This window comes from Oncorhynchus clarkii, chromosome 17, assembly GCF_045791955.1.
Source record: "Oncorhynchus clarkii lewisi isolate Uvic-CL-2024 chromosome 17, UVic_Ocla_1.0, whole genome shotgun sequence".
Taxonomy (NCBI): domain Eukaryota; kingdom Metazoa; phylum Chordata; class Actinopteri; order Salmoniformes; family Salmonidae; genus Oncorhynchus; species Oncorhynchus clarkii.
Window position 1 is genome coordinate 2,806,461 of NC_092163.1, and position 15,926 is coordinate 2,822,386.

General features: G+C 42.4%; 1 pseudogene; it reads right to left on the reverse strand.

Annotated features, from left to right (window-relative positions):
• Positions 1 to 4,498: 4,498 nt before the first annotated feature.
• LOC139370140 (zinc finger protein 180-like) lies at positions 4,499 to 15,335 on the reverse strand (annotated as a pseudogene).
• Positions 15,336 to 15,926: the final 591 nt, after the last annotated feature.

The following is a 15,926-nucleotide window of genomic DNA, read 5'->3' on the forward strand; positions in this document are numbered from 1 at the left end:
CAAGATTGGATACCACGAAATTGGGGAGAAAAAAGGGGTACAAATATATTTAAAAAAAATATTTCAGATAGACCTAGTAACATCGCACTGACTTCAATAATATGAAGATGATATGCTGGTGAATTTATTAAGATATTTGTGAGGAAGAAAAGTTGTTTCTGCTCTGGACTCTAGAGATGTGACATGATATATCCCTCGTTGTTTCTGCTCTGGACTCCAGAGATGTGACATGATATATCCCTAGTTGTTTCTGCTCTGGACTCCAGAGATGTGACATGATATATCCCTAGTTGTTTCTGCTCTGGACTCCAGTGATGTGACATGATATATCCCTAGTTGTTTCTGCTCTGGACTCCAGTGATGTGACATGATGTATCCCTCGTTGATATTGGCTGCTAACACGAATGAAGTTCAGCTCCAAAGGCAGGTGTAAAATGCAGTTTGTTTCCGTAGCCTGTCTTACTATGGCTGTAATAACAGGCAACATTAGGAGTTGGGTTGGATATAGTAATGGTAGGCTACAGACAATCTTATATTGTGACTGGAATTGTGTTGGTCATTGTTACTAAGTGCAGTATTTATTCAGGTTCAAAACAGTTTTAACAACATTATTTTAGTCAACAGATTGTAACATTGTGCTGCTTTCCCCTTTTATTGTAATCATTTCTCAACCAGTCTGCGACCCACAGTTACAGAAAGAGGGACCTCAGACTAAAGTATGCTCCAGACAGACCACAGTTACAGGAAGAGGGACCTCAGACTAAAGTAGGCTCCAGACAGACCACAGTTACAGGAAAAGGGACCTCAGACTGTGGCTAAAGTATGCTCCAAACAGACCACAGTTACAGGAAAAGGGACCTCCTATTACATTATTATTATTGGGAGGTCATAAACTGGCCATATTTTGGTTTGATAGGAGTTCGAAAATTGTCAGAAATAAGATGGCTTATTAGCAATACCCAGGGTTAGAACCAAGGTACTCGCTTATTAGCAATACATAGGGTTAGAACCAAGGTACTCGCTTATTAGCAATACCTTGGGTTAGAACCAAGGTACTCGCTTATTAGCAATACCTAGGGTTAGAACCAAGGTACTCGCTTATTAGCAATACCTAGGGTTAGAACCAAGGTACAGGCTTATTAGAAATACCCAGGGTTAGAACCAAGGTACAGGACTATTAGCAGTACCTAGGGTTAGAACCAAGGTACTGGCTTATTAGAAATACCCAGGGTTAGAACCAAGGCACTTGCTTATTAGCAATTGTCCACTTCCCCAATCTTCTCGTTCATGGTTCTTAGTCTCATTTGATGTATTTAATGTAACATTTTATTGAACAACACGTTTCCTAAGTCGTAGAGGAATATGTTTGTTACTTCGCTGTACCACAGCGCCTGATAAAGGACGATATCCATCCGGATCCTTTGGCCACTGGACCTTCTGAAATAGTAGTGGAGTACCCCTGGTGTAGAGAATCATTGTACCATCAAAACCGCTGTTACATATATCTTCCATAACCAACAATATTGTATTTTCAGATGTTTGAAACTGGTGTACAAAACCCGAAAGTAAAAAGAAACAAAAAACTTCAGAACAGGAAGCAAAGAAATAACGCAAACAGAACAGATATACCACTTTTTCGACTTGCTTTTGACGAGAATGTAAGATCCATAACTCATATTTCTATGTGAATTTGGTCGCCCATAAAGTTACATTGTAGCTTTAAACCAACATATTCAATTTGTTTTAAAATATAAAAAAATAACTGTATTTTTGATCACATTCTGTACAATGTGGCATGAACAAAAACACACTCTCAGTGGTAAGGCTTCTCGCCTGTGTGTGCTCTCTCATGTCGTTTCATGCTCCCAACCTGGGTAAAACTCTTGCCACACTGGGAGCATTGGAAAGGCTTCTCTGCTGAATGTGTTTTTTTTCATGGTCTTTCTTGTTCCCTGACTGGGTAAAATCCTTTCCACACTCAGAGCAGTTGCAAGGCTTCTCTCCCGTGTGTGTCCTCTCATGTTCTTTCAGGTTCCGGTACAATGTGCTGAGGTACCAGGTAGTAACGAGGCTATAGACAAGGAGTACTGGCACAATGTGCTGAGGTACCAGGTAGTAACGAGGCTATAGACAAAGAGTACAGGTACAATGTGCTGAGGTACCAGGTAGTAACGAGGCTATAGACAAGGAGTACTGGTACCAGTACAATGTGCTGAGGTACCAGGTAGTAACGAGGCTATAGACAAGGAGTACCGGTACAATGTGCTGAGGTACCAGGTAGGTACAATGTGCTGAGGTACGAGGCTATAGACAAGGAGTACCGGTACAATGTGCTGAGGTACCAGGTAGTAACGAGGCTATAGTACTGGTACCTGAGGTACCAGGTAGTAACGAGGCTATAGACAAGGAGTACCGGGTCAATGTGCTGAGGTACCAGGTAGTAACGAGGCTATATACAAGGAGTACTGGTACCAGGTCAATGTGCTGAGGTACCAGGTAGTAACGAGGCTATATACATGGAGTACTGGTACCGGGTCAATGTGCTGAGGTACCAGGTAGTTGAGGTGATTGAGATAATATGTACAAGTCAAAAGTTTGGACACACCTACTCATTCAAGGGTTTTTCTTTATTTTCTACTATTTTCTACATTGTAGAATAATTGTGAAGACATCAAAACTATGAAATAACACATATGGAATCATGTAGTAACCAAAATAAAGTGTTCATCAAATCAAAATATATTTGAGATTTTTCCAAGTAGCCACCTTTTTCCTTGATGACAGCTTTGCACACTCTTTGCATTCTCTCAACCAGCTTCACCTGGATTGCTTTTCACCTGGAATGCTTTTTTCAAATTCCAGGTGAATACATAAAATATTGAATGTATTTTTTTCAGATACAAATATTAATTAATCATTAATCAAATCCTTTTTACAATCAGCACCCGAGTTCTCCGACATGGTGGAATAATGCTGATGTGAACATTCATGTGGTGGTGAATGTTTTTCATGTCAACATCTTATCAATGTAATCAGAACAATGTCATTTCATTTTTATACTCTTTTAACTTGATGGACTAGTACACAAATTAACTTAATGACAAAATGAAAAAGGTTTCAAGGTTAGAATCAATGGTTTCATGGGGCTCAGTTGGTAGATCGTGGTGCTTGCAACGTCCGGGTTTGTGAGTTTGATTCCCACGGGGGACCAGTACAAAAATGTATGCACTCAGTACTGTAAGTCAATCTGGATACCGCCCCAATAGATCCACAGACGATGCAGTCGCCATCACACTGCCTTATCTCGTCCGGACAAAAGGAATACCTCCGTCAGAACGCTGTTCATTGGCTACAGCTCGGCATTCAACACCATAGTACCCTCCAAGCTCATCACTAAGCTCGAGGTCCTGGGTCTGAACCCCGCCCTGTGTAACTATGTCTTGGACTTCCTGACAGGCTGCCCCCAGGTGGTGAAGGTAGGAAACAACACCACCGCTGATCCTCAACACAGGGGCCCCACAAGGGTGTGTGCTCAGCCCACTCCTGTTCACCCATGACTGCGTGGCCATGCACACCTCTAACTCAAATCATCAAGTTTGCAGACAACACAACAGTAGTAGGCCTGATTCCCAACAATGACGAGACAGCCTACAGGGAGGAAGTGAGGGCCCTGGCAGAGTGGTGCCAGGAAAATAACCTCTCCCTCAATGTCAACAAAACACAGCGTGGTGAAGGCACAGCAGAGCCTCTTCAATCTCAGGAGGCTGAAGAAATTCGGCATGACCCCTAAGACCCTCAAACTTTTACAGATGCACCATTGAGAGCATCCTGTCTGTAGCACCGCCTGGTACGGCAACTGCACTGCCCGCAACCACAGAGCTCTCCAGAGGGTGGTATGGTCTACCCAACACATCACAGGGGGAACATTGCCTGCCCTCCAGGACACCTACAGCACCTGATGTCACAGGAAGGCCAAAAATATCATCAACCACCGAGCCACTGAACGGGCGTTCACCCCGCTATCATCCAGAATGTCGATGTCAGTACAGATGCATCAAAGCTGGAACCGAGAGACTTCTAAAACAGCTTCTATCTCAAGGCCATCAGACTGTTTAATAGCCATCACTAGCCGGATACCACCCAGATACTCAACCCTGCACCTTAGAGGCTGCTGCCCTATCTACATAGACATGGAATCACTGGCCACTTGAATAATGTTTACATGCTGCGTTACTCATCTCATATGTATACTGTATTCTATTCTACTGTATTTAGTAAATGCCAGCCACTCTGACATTGCTAGTCCAAATATGTATATATTCCATTCTTATAGATATGTGTATTGATGTGGATTGTTAGATACGACTGTTAGATATTACTGCACTGTTGGAGCTAGAAACACAAGCATTTTGCTACACCCACAATAACATCTGCTAAATATGTGTATGTGACCAATAAAATGTGATTAGATAAAAGCATCTGCTGAATTACAAACATATGAAATGTAAGAAATGCATGTTACATTTTTTTATTTTATTGAATTTGAAAAAAAATCATACAAATCTACCTGCAGCGAAGCCACTCAATATTGACATTGCATTCAGTCATCTAGCAGCCAATCCCATCCAAAGCAACCCACAACAGTAACTAGGGTCAAGCGCCACGCCAAGGGGCAAATTGACAGATCTCGCACCCAGTCGAATCAGGGACCCAAACCAGCAACCTCAGGCCCAAGGTCCCAAACGCCAGGCCACCAACCATCCAAGACCCACACATAGCCCCCCCCCCCAAAAAAAACCCTATGTCAACATCCTGGTACTCAAATTAAACTGGTATACTTACCTATTGATGCTATTTTTGCTTCTCCACCAGTTTTGATCCTGATCTAATCATTTACACTTTGCAATATCCAAATCATGCATCCAATCAAATGTCTTTAGTCATTTCCAAATCATATCCAATAGGTCTCAAGGTTAGAATCTAGAAATGTACATTCTACTTCATCTATTTAATAATTTACATTTTTAAATACCAATATTCTAATCTATACTTCATAAATCAATACACATTTAAAAATATATATTTTGATTTGAGATGTTATCATTCACGTCTTAAAGAAAAACAAAAGCAACCCTGTTTTTGAGTAAAAGCTTTCGTATACGTTGATATGATGTGGCATAAAACCAAAACACAATATCTGAAGTCAAAGATATAAAGTCAGAACACAGCGCCTGTATTCTGTCATGTGACTTCAGGTCCTCTGACAGGGAAAATGTATTTCCACACTGGGAGCAGTGGAAAGGCTTCTCTCCATAGTGTCCTCTTTCATGCACTTTCAGGTTCCCTGCATTTCTAAAAAACTCTTTCCACACTGGGAGCAGTGGAAAGGCATCTCTCCTGTTGTGTGTCATCTCATGCATTTTTAAGTTCCCCAACTAGGTAAAACTTTTCCACAGTGTGTGTCCACTCATGCGATTTCAGGTAGCCTAGCTGGGTAAATCTATTTCCACAGTCTGAGCAGTGGTAGGGCTTCTCCCCTGTGTGTGTTCTCTCATGCGTTTTCAGATTACCTAACCAAGTAAACCTCTCCGCACTGGGAGCAGTGGAAAGGCTCTCTCCTTCTCATGTGTGTGTCATTTCATGCGTTTTCAAGGTCCCTAACTGGCTAAAACTTTTTCCACACTGGGAGCAGCTGAAAGGCTTCCCTCCTGTGTGTGTCATCTCATGCATTTTCAGGTTCCATGAATGGGTAAAACTTTTCCCACACAAGGAGCATTGGAATGGTTGTTCTCCTGGGTGTATTCTCTCGTGATCTCTCAGATGCGCTGACTGAATAAATCTCTTTCCACATTGGTCACATTGGAAAGGCCTCTCTACTAAGTGCGTTCTCTCATGTTTTTTCAGGTCCCCAGATGAGAAAAATTCTTTTCCACACTGGGAGCATAGATATGGCTTCTTCCCAGTGTGCGTTCTTTCATGCAGTTTTAGATTGCCCGAGTGTCCAAAACCCTTTCCACACTGGGAGCATAGATATGGCTTCTCTCCAGTGTGTGTTCTTTCATGCACTTTTAGATGCCCTGAGAGTCTAAAACCCTTTCCACACTGGGAGCATTGATATGGCTTCTCTCCTGTATGTATCATCTCATGCGTTTTCAGGTTCCCCGAGTGTCTAAAACACTTTCCACACTGGGAGCAGTGGTGTGGTCTTGCTGGTTTGGTCTTCTGTGGGTCTGGTTCCCCTGAAGGACTTTTCCCTCTGTGAGAGTCTGGTCTTTCACCTGCTGAAGACAAAACAGAATATTTGGTTAAACAGAGAGACCTGAAAGAAACCTCTACATCCGTGGTTCCTAAATGTTTTATAGTCTCATACCCCTTAAAAAACATTCAACCTCTAGCTGCGAATCCTCGTCTTAGCTCCAGGGTCAACGCAGTCTCAAATGTTTTTCAAACTCTCAAATCATTGTAAGCCTGCCACACACACACACTATACGATACATTTATTAAACATAAGAATGAGTTTGTCGCAACCCGGCTCGTGGGAAATGACAAAGAGCTGTTATAGTACCGGGGCACAAATAATAATAATCAATAAGGTTGTACTTTATTTAGCCATCTCACATAGAAAACTTTATTTGTTAATCGAAAATTGTGAGTAACTCACCACAGATTAATGAGAAGGCTGTGCTTGAAAGGATGCACATAACTTTGCAAAGTTGGGTTGTATTGGAGAGAGTCAGTCTTAAAATAATTTTCCACACACAGTCTGTGCCTGTATTTAGTTCATGCTCGTGAGGGCCGAGAATCCACTCTCACATAGGTACGTGGTTGCAAAGGGCATTCGTGTCTTAACAGTGCGGTTTGCCTAGGCAGGATACTCGGAGCGCAGCCCAATCCAGAAATCTGGCAGTGGCTTCTGATTAAATTAAATTTTCACAGAACCGCTTGTTGCAATTTCGATGAGGCTCCTTCGTTCAGATATCGGTAAGTGGACTGGAGGCAGGGCATGAATGGGATAATGAATCCAGTTGTTTGCGTCGTCCGTTTTGCGTAACTCACCTCAGGTGCTTCGCTATGTCACATTTGACATTGTGTGTAAATGAACTCAAGCTTACGGACAAAAACAATAATCATACAATGACGGAAAGACCTGTGTGTTGTCCTTGTTAATACAGACAGAGGAAAGCTCCAACTTCTTAATCAGAGCCTCAATTTTGTCCCGCACATTGAATATAGTTGCGGAGAGTCCCTGTAATCCCAGATTCAGATCATTCAGGCGATAAAAGATATCACCCAGATAGGCCAGTCATGTGAGAAACTCATCATCATGCAAGCAGTCAGACAAGTGAATATTATGGTCAGGAAAGAACTTTAAGCTCGTCCCCCAATTTAAAAAAAATACTTTGCCCTGTTGATAACCAGCGTTACATGGTTGCCGCCCATATCGTTGCATAGCCTTGTTTTAACAAAGTTAACCATTTTCACGGTAATGTCTAAAATATCTTTCAAGCGGTCAGGCATTCCCTTGGCAGCAAAAGCCTCTCGTGGATGCTGCTGTGTACCCAAGTGGCGTCGGGAGCAACTGTTTGCACGAGCGTTACCACTCCACTATGTCTCCCTGTCATGGCTTTTGATCCATCAGTACAGATACCAACACATCTTGACCACCAAAGTCCATTTGATGTCACAAAGCTGTCCAGTACTTTTAAAATATCCTCTCCTGCTGTCCTGGTTTCCAGTAGTCTGCAGAAGAGGATGTCTTCCTTAATTGACCCCCATAAACGTAACGAACATACACCAGGTGCTGTGCCAGGTCTGTTAACTCATCCAGCTGTAAAGCATAGAATTCACTGGGTTGTATGCGAAGCAGTATTTGTTTCAAAATATATCCTGCCATGTCACTGATGCATTGTGAAACAGTGTTGTTTGATGGAGGCATTGTCTGTATAGTTTTTTGGGCCTTTTCCCCCAGCATTGTCCCAGCCATATACGCGTGGCAGCAGGAAGAATTAAGTCCTCCACAATAGTATATATATACACTGCTCAAAAAAATAAAGGGAACACTAAAATAACACATCCTAGATCTGAATGAATGAAATATTCTTATTAAATACTTTTTTCTTTACATAGTTGAATGTGCTGACAACAAAATCACACAAAAATTATCAATGGAAATCAAATTTATCAACCCATGGAGGTCTGGATTTGGAGAGACACTCAAAATGAAAGTGGAAAACCACACTACAGGCTGATCCAACTTTGATGTAATGTCCTTAAAACAAGTCAAAATGAGGCTCAGTAGTGTGTGTGGCCTCCACGTGTCTGTATGACCTCCCTACAACGCCTGGGCATGCTCCTGATGAGGTGGCGGATGGTCTCCTGAGGGATCTCCTCCCAGACCTGGACTAAAGCATCCGCCAACTCCTGGACAGTCTGTGGTGCAACATGGAGTTGGTGGATGGAACAACACATGATGTCCCAGATGTGCTCAATTGGATTCAGGTCTGGGGAACGGGCGGGCCAGTCCATAGCATCAATGCCTTCCTCTTGCAGGAACTGCTGACACACTCCAGCCACATGAGGTCTAGCATTGTCTTGCATTGGAACCAAGGGCCAACCACACCAGCATATGGTTTCACAAGGGGTCTGAGGATCTCATTTCGGTACCTAATGGCAGTCAGGCTACCTCTGGCGAGCACATGGAGGGCTGTGCGGCCCCCCAAAGAAATGCCACCCCACACCATGACTGACCCACCGCCAAACCGGTCATGCTGGAGGATGTTGCAGGCAGCAGAACGTTCTCCACGGCGTCTCCAGACTCTGTCACATGTGCTCAGTGTGAACCTGCTTTCATCTGTGAAGAGCACAGGGCGCCAGTGGCGAATTTGCCAATCTTGGTGTTCTCTGGCAAATGCCAAACGTCCTGCACGGTGTTGGGCTGTAAGCACAACCCCTACCTACCTACTGCACAAATGCGGAGGTAGCGGTCCTGCTGCTGGGTTGTTGCCCTCCTACGGCCTCCTCCACATCTCCTGATGTACTGGCCTGTCTCCTGGTAGCTCCTCCATGCTCTGGACACTACGCTGACAGACACAGCAAACCTTCTTGCCACAGCTCGCATTGATGTTCCATCCTGGATGAGCTGCACTACCTGAGCCACTTGTGTGGGTTGTAGACTCAGTCTCATGCTACCACTAGAGTGAAAGCACCGCCAGCATTCAAAAGTGACCAAAACATCAGCCAGGAAGCATAGGAACTGAGAAGTGGTCTGTGGTTACCACCTGCAGAACCACTCCTTTATTGGGGGTGTCTTGCTAATTGCCTATAATTTCCACCCGTTGTCTATTCCATTTGCACAACAGCATGTGACATTTATTTGTCAATCAGTGTTGCTTCCTAAGTGGACAGTTTGATTTCACAGAAGTGTGATTGACTTGGAGTTACATTGTGTTGTTTAAGTGATCCCTTTATTTTTTTGAGCAGTGTATATAATGCTAACCTCTCCTGTTATTGTAATGGTGAGAGGTTAGCATGTCTTGGGGGTATGATATATATATATATAATGCTAACCTCTCCTGTTATTGTAATGGTGAGAAGTTAGCATGTCTTGGGGGTATGATATATATATAATGCTAACCTCTCCTGTTATTGTAATGGTGAGAGGTTAGCATGTCTTGGGGGTATTATATATATATATAATGCTAACCTCTCCTGTTATTGTAATGGTGAGAGGTTAGCATGTCTTGGGGGTATGATATTTAAGTGATAATACCCGAGCAGCCGGTGTTTGGAGGATATATTTTAGCACAGGTGTTCTGCCTCGGGCCGCCCAACCGTGCCAATATATCTTCCCAAACACTGGCTTCCAAGGCATCACTTCTAAACGACAGGTTGGCAACATATTCAAATAATGACTGATATTTTTCCTTAAACGTTATTTCAAAGAAATTATTTCATACCATTTCCTCCCTCCATGAGATATAGTCCTGACAAAAAAATCTAGGGTTGCTACCCAAGGCAGTTAAGTTGCTAGAAATCTAGGGTTGCTACCCAAAGCAGTTAGGTTGCTAGAGATGCGCCCCAACCGTGAAATCTTTTTGTTGTCCATCTATGGACACAACCCAGTAGTTTGTTTTAAAAAGGCCCCGTTGCCAATTGCCATGCTGGCTGGCATCCCTCTTATCCCTTGCTTGCTAGCTAGCCATCTACGGCTAACACTGTCACATCAAACAATGTATCCAGAATAACAGCAAAAGTAGCCGTATTTGCCTTTAGGCTTTTTGAACAAAAATATAAAAACGCAACATAATCCATCCACCTGACAGGTGTGGCATATCAAGAAGCTGATTAAACAGCATGGTCATTACAGAGGTGCGCCTTGTGCTGGGGACAATAAAAAGCTCACTCTAAAACGTGCAGTTTTGTCACACAACACAATGCCACAGATGTCTCAAGTTGAGGGAACTTGCAATTGTCATGATGACGGGCAGAAAGTCCATAACAGCTGTTAGAGAATTAAATGTTAATATCTCTACAATAAGCCGTCTCAAACTTCATTTTAGAAAACATGGCAGTGTGACCAACCGGCCTTACAACCGCAGGCCATGTGTAACCAAGCCAGCCCAGGATCTCCACATCCAGCGTGATCTTCTGAGGCCAGTCACCCAGACAGCTGTTGAAACTGTGGTTTTTCCACAACCGAACAATTTCTGCACAAACTGTCAGAAACTGTCGCAGAGAAGCTCATCTGTGTGTGCATTGTCCTCACCAGGGTCTTGACCTGACTGTAGTTCGGTGTTGTAACAGACTTCAGTGGGCCACTGGAGAAGTGTGCTCAATGTTTGAATCCCGGGTTTCAACTGTACCAGGCAGATGGCAGAAAGCATGTATGGCGTCGTGTGAGCGAGCGGTTTGCGGATGTCAACGTTGTGGACAGAGTGCCCCATGGTGGCAGTGGGGTTGTGGCAGTGGGGAAGCGTCAGATACAGATAACGAACAATTGCATTTTATCAACGGCAATTTGAATGTACATTGACAGTGTTCCAGTTCCTGCCAATATCCAGCAACTTCGCATTGAAGAGGAGTGGGGCAACATTCCACAATCAACAGCCTGATCATATGTAAAGGACATGTAAAGGACATGCTTGAGACAAATGGTGGTCATAACAGATACTGACTGGTTTTCTGATCCACACCCCTACTTTAAAAACATGCAAAATAATTTAAAAGGTACACTACATTACTTTTGGTCATGTAGTGTACCTTTTTAAATTATTATTATTTTATTTTTTAAAATATGTAATAATTTCATTACAAAAATATATATATATATATATTTTTTAAAAGGTACACTACATGACCAAAAGTATGTCGACACCTGCTTGTCGAACGTCTAATTCCAAACTCACGGCCATTAATATGGAGTTTTTACCCCCTTTTTCTGCTATGTCATGTCAGGATATCTATTGAAATGATTACACATGTCAGGATATCTATTGAAATGATTACACATGTCAGGATATCTATTGAAATGATTACACATGTCAGGATATCTATTGAAATGATTACATATGTCAGGATATCTATTGAAATGATTACATATGTCAGGATATCTATTGAAATTATTACACATGTCAGGATATCTATTGAAATGATTACATATGTCAGGATATCTATTGAAATTATGCATTTGGGGAGAAATACAGATCCCTAAATGATCAAGTAATGAATACCAAAATCATGGGCATTAATATGGAGTTGGTCCCCCCTGTGATGCTATTACAGCCTCCACTATTCTGGGAAGGCGTTCTACTAGATGTTGGAACATTGCTGCGGGGACTTGCTTCCGTTCAGCCACAAGAGCATTAGTGAGGTCGGCACTGATGTTGGGCGATTAGGCCTGGCTCGCAGTCAGCGTTCCAATTCAACCAAAAGGTGTTCGATAGGGTTGAGGTCAGGGCTATGTGCAGGCAAGTCAAGTTCTTCCACACCAATCTTGACAAACCCTTTCTGTATAGACCTCGCTTTGTGCACGGGGACATTGTCATGTTGAAACAGAAAAGGGCCTTCCCTAAAACTGTTGCCACAAATTTGGAAGCACAGAATGTCATCTAGAATGTCATTGTATGCTGTAGCAATTAAGATTCCCCTTCACTGGAACTAAGGGGCCTAGTACAAACCATGAAAAACAGCCCCAGAACATTATTCCTCCTCCACCAAAAACTTTACAGCTGGCACTATGAATTGGGACAGGTAGCGATCAGACTGCCAGACGGTGCAGCGTGATTCATCACTCCAGAGAATGCGTTTCCAATGTACCAGAGTCCAATGCCAGCAAGCTTCACACCACTCCAGCCAACGCTTGGCATTGCGCATGGTGATCTTAGGCTTGTGTGCGGCAGCTGGGCCATGGAAACCAATTTCATGAAGCTCCCGACGAACAGTTATTGTGCTGACATTTCTTCCAGAGGCAGTTTGGAACTGGGTAGTGAGCTTTGCAACCGAGGACAGATGATTTTTTACACACTACGCGCTTCAGCGGCCCTGTTCTGTGACCTTTTGTGGACTACCACTTCGCAGCTGAGCCATTGTTGCTCCTAGATTTTTTTTGCACTTCATAATAACAGCACTGACAGTTGACTGGGGCAGCGTTAGAGCAGGGCAGAAATTTGACCGACTGACTTGTTGGAAAAGTGGCATCCCATGACAGTGCCACATTGAAAGTCACCAAGCTCTTCAGTAAGGTCATTCTACTGCCAATGTTTGTGTGTGTGGAGATTGCATGGCTGTGTGCTCGAGTTTATTCACCTGTCAGCAACGGGTGTGGCTGAAATAGCCGAATACACTCATTTGAAGGGTTGTCCACAGACCTATATATAGAGTAGCTACTCTAGTGAAAATGGGCTTCCATAAAGTTGTTCAATAATCTTGGGCAGACGGCCAAGTTCCACATTTTTATTGTCAAGTGCACTAATATAGCTAAATGCCTTTCTTGCTTAATGTTTCCCCAAAATATCTTATTGCATTCTATTCATGCTGGCTTTCGCAGGCTAACAGAGAGGTGGGAGGGCAGACAGGCTACCTGAGACATGAAACCGATAGCTGGGAGGGCAGACAGGCAAATTGTTCATTAATACATTTGTCGACAGCCTAAATGGGTATTGGAAACACTTCAACCTCTACATTCTCATTGGACACTGTGTTTTTACAAAAAAAATGCATTTTATTTTAGGTGTGATGTCATTACGCGTTTTAAAATAAATCGACAGGAGATAGCTGGAAAAAGCGCCCAATAGCAAGCAACTGTCGCATCTATTTTCTAGTGAGATTTGAACCTATGAACCTGTTCTCAACCCGTAGAATTAGTCCACTGCGCCATCAGGGCGGAGCTAGAACACAACGTTTTATATTTTTTTATTATTTTAAAACTCATTCAAAGCTGTAACATTTTTTAGTCTATCCAATCAGACCCCATCTCCAAGGAAACAAGCACTCATTAAGATCAGGTGTGGCCAATTAGTGGGCGTGGCCAAAACACTGAACAAGTTTTGTTGACCCTGAGAATGGAATGTATGTTTTTAAATAACATTTTAAGAACATTCTTTGAATGTTATTTGTTGTTTTTAAATGGAATTTTTTCTTAATGTTCTGAGAGATTAACTTTATAATTCAGGGCATTCAGGAAGTATTTAGACCTGGACTTGTTCCCCATTTTGTTATGTTACAGGCTTATTCTAAAATGAATTAAATTAATGTTTTTCCATCAATCAGGGGCGGCAGGTACCCTAATGTTTAGAGCATTGTGCCAGTATCCGAAAGGTTGCTAGATCGAATCCCCGAACTGACAAGGTAAAAATCTGTCCTTCTGCCCCTGAACAAGGCAGTTAACCCACTGTTCCTAGGCCGTCATTGTAAATAAGAATTTGTTTTTAACTGACTTGCCTAGTTAAATAAAGGTTAAATATCCATAATGACAAAGTGAAAATGTATTTAGATTTTTATGCTTTAAAAATAAATAAAAAAAATCTAACACAGAAATACCTTATGCACATAAGTATTCAGACCCTTTGCTATGAGACTCAAAATTGAGCTCCGGTGCATCCTGTTTCCATTGATCATCCTTGATGTTTGTACAACTTGATTGGAGTCCTCGATTAGGCCGATATCTTGTTTAAATGAGTTTTTGTAAACAAACTCTGTATAGTTGGAAAACCTGGTTAAAAAATGTTTTTTTTTAAAATCTTATGGATGGTGAGGAACCCTAACCCAATCTACCTACCTCATCCCCACATTGTTTTTATTTACTTTGCTGCTCTTTTGCACACCAGTATCACTACTTACTGCTTCATCTGCATCATCTGCTCATCTATCACTCCAGTGTTAATCTGCTCAATTGTAATTACTTTGCTACTATGGCCTATTTATTGCCTTACCTCCTCATGCCATTTGCACACACTGTACATAGACTTTTTATTTTTTTTCTATTGTGTTATTGACTGTACACTTGTTTATTCCACGTGTAACTTCGTGTTGTTTCTGTCGCACTGCTTTGCTTTATCTTGGCCAGATCGCAGTTGTAAATGAGAACTTGTTCTCAACTAGCTGACATGGTTAAATAAAGGTGGGGGGAATTTTTTTTATTTATTTGAGAATGGTTACATACCGGCGTCTCCAACCCCCATCCCGTAGCTGTTTACCAAAACAAGCTTTGGGCCAGTAACTGAAACGTCGCTGGTTCGATTCCCTGAGCCAACTAGGTGAAACATCTGTCGATGTGCCCTTGAGCAAGTCACTTAACCATAATTGCTCCTGTCAGTGGTTCTGGATAAGAGCCTCTGCTAAATGACTAAAACGTTGTTGTTTTTTAAGTGTCATGGCGGCCATTTTGTTGTTGTTTGACAAGGTTTTGCTCCTGTTTTTAAAATAGTACTCACTGGTGTTAATCAGATCTCCAGTCTCGTCCTCTTTCACTCTGGAAGCTTCTTCATCGCCTTTCACTGTGACATCCTTCTCTTCCTCCTCTTCTTTCACGACAATATTAAGCCACAGACCCTGTTTCTCGGTCCAGCAGACGTCCTCTTCTTTAGCAGGCGGGGAGTACCTTGGTGAGCTCATGGTCAGGGATTTTAGCTAGCTAGTTAGCATAAGCCACCAGCCTTGTGCTAAGTTAGCTAACGAACAATGTAAATACGGGGTGGTGGAATTGGTTAACTAGGAGATACGACAGACGTGTGTTTAAAACACAATGACTAATATACACCGAAAAGGTCTGAAGAGCTCCAACGTTTCGGCAATGTCGGCTAGCAAGATACCGAGGTGGCTGATTAGCTGTTGAAGAAGCGTCCGGTCCACTACGTTTAATGCCACGTCACGCGCCGGCAGCATCGCCTGTAAAACGCATATCGCCATCTGCTGACTGGAGTGGGACGGGTAATGCAGTTTCAGGAAATATTTAATTTAATTTTTCATGTTGGGTCTTTTGATCAATCACATGTAATATTTTAAGAATTAGATATTTTTCAGAGCTGATTTGTTAGGTCCCCCAAAAATATCTGAAATGGTCTGCCTTTGTAAACAGCCTACTGCTCCTACATGGTGTAACAATACATTATGTAGATGTATATAATGAACAGACTAGGTCTATGCTGCTCCTACATGGTGTAACAATACATCATGTAGATGTATATAATGAACAGACTAGGTCTATACTGCTCCTACATGGTGTAACAATACATCATGTATATAATGAACAGACTAGGTCTATACTGCTCCTACATGGTGTAACAATACATCATGTAGATGTATATAATGAACAGACTAGGTCTATACTCCTCCTACATGGTGTAACAATACATCATGTACAGTGCCTTGCGAAAGTATTCGGCCCCCTTGAACTTTGCGACCTTTTGCCACATTTCAGGCTTCAAACA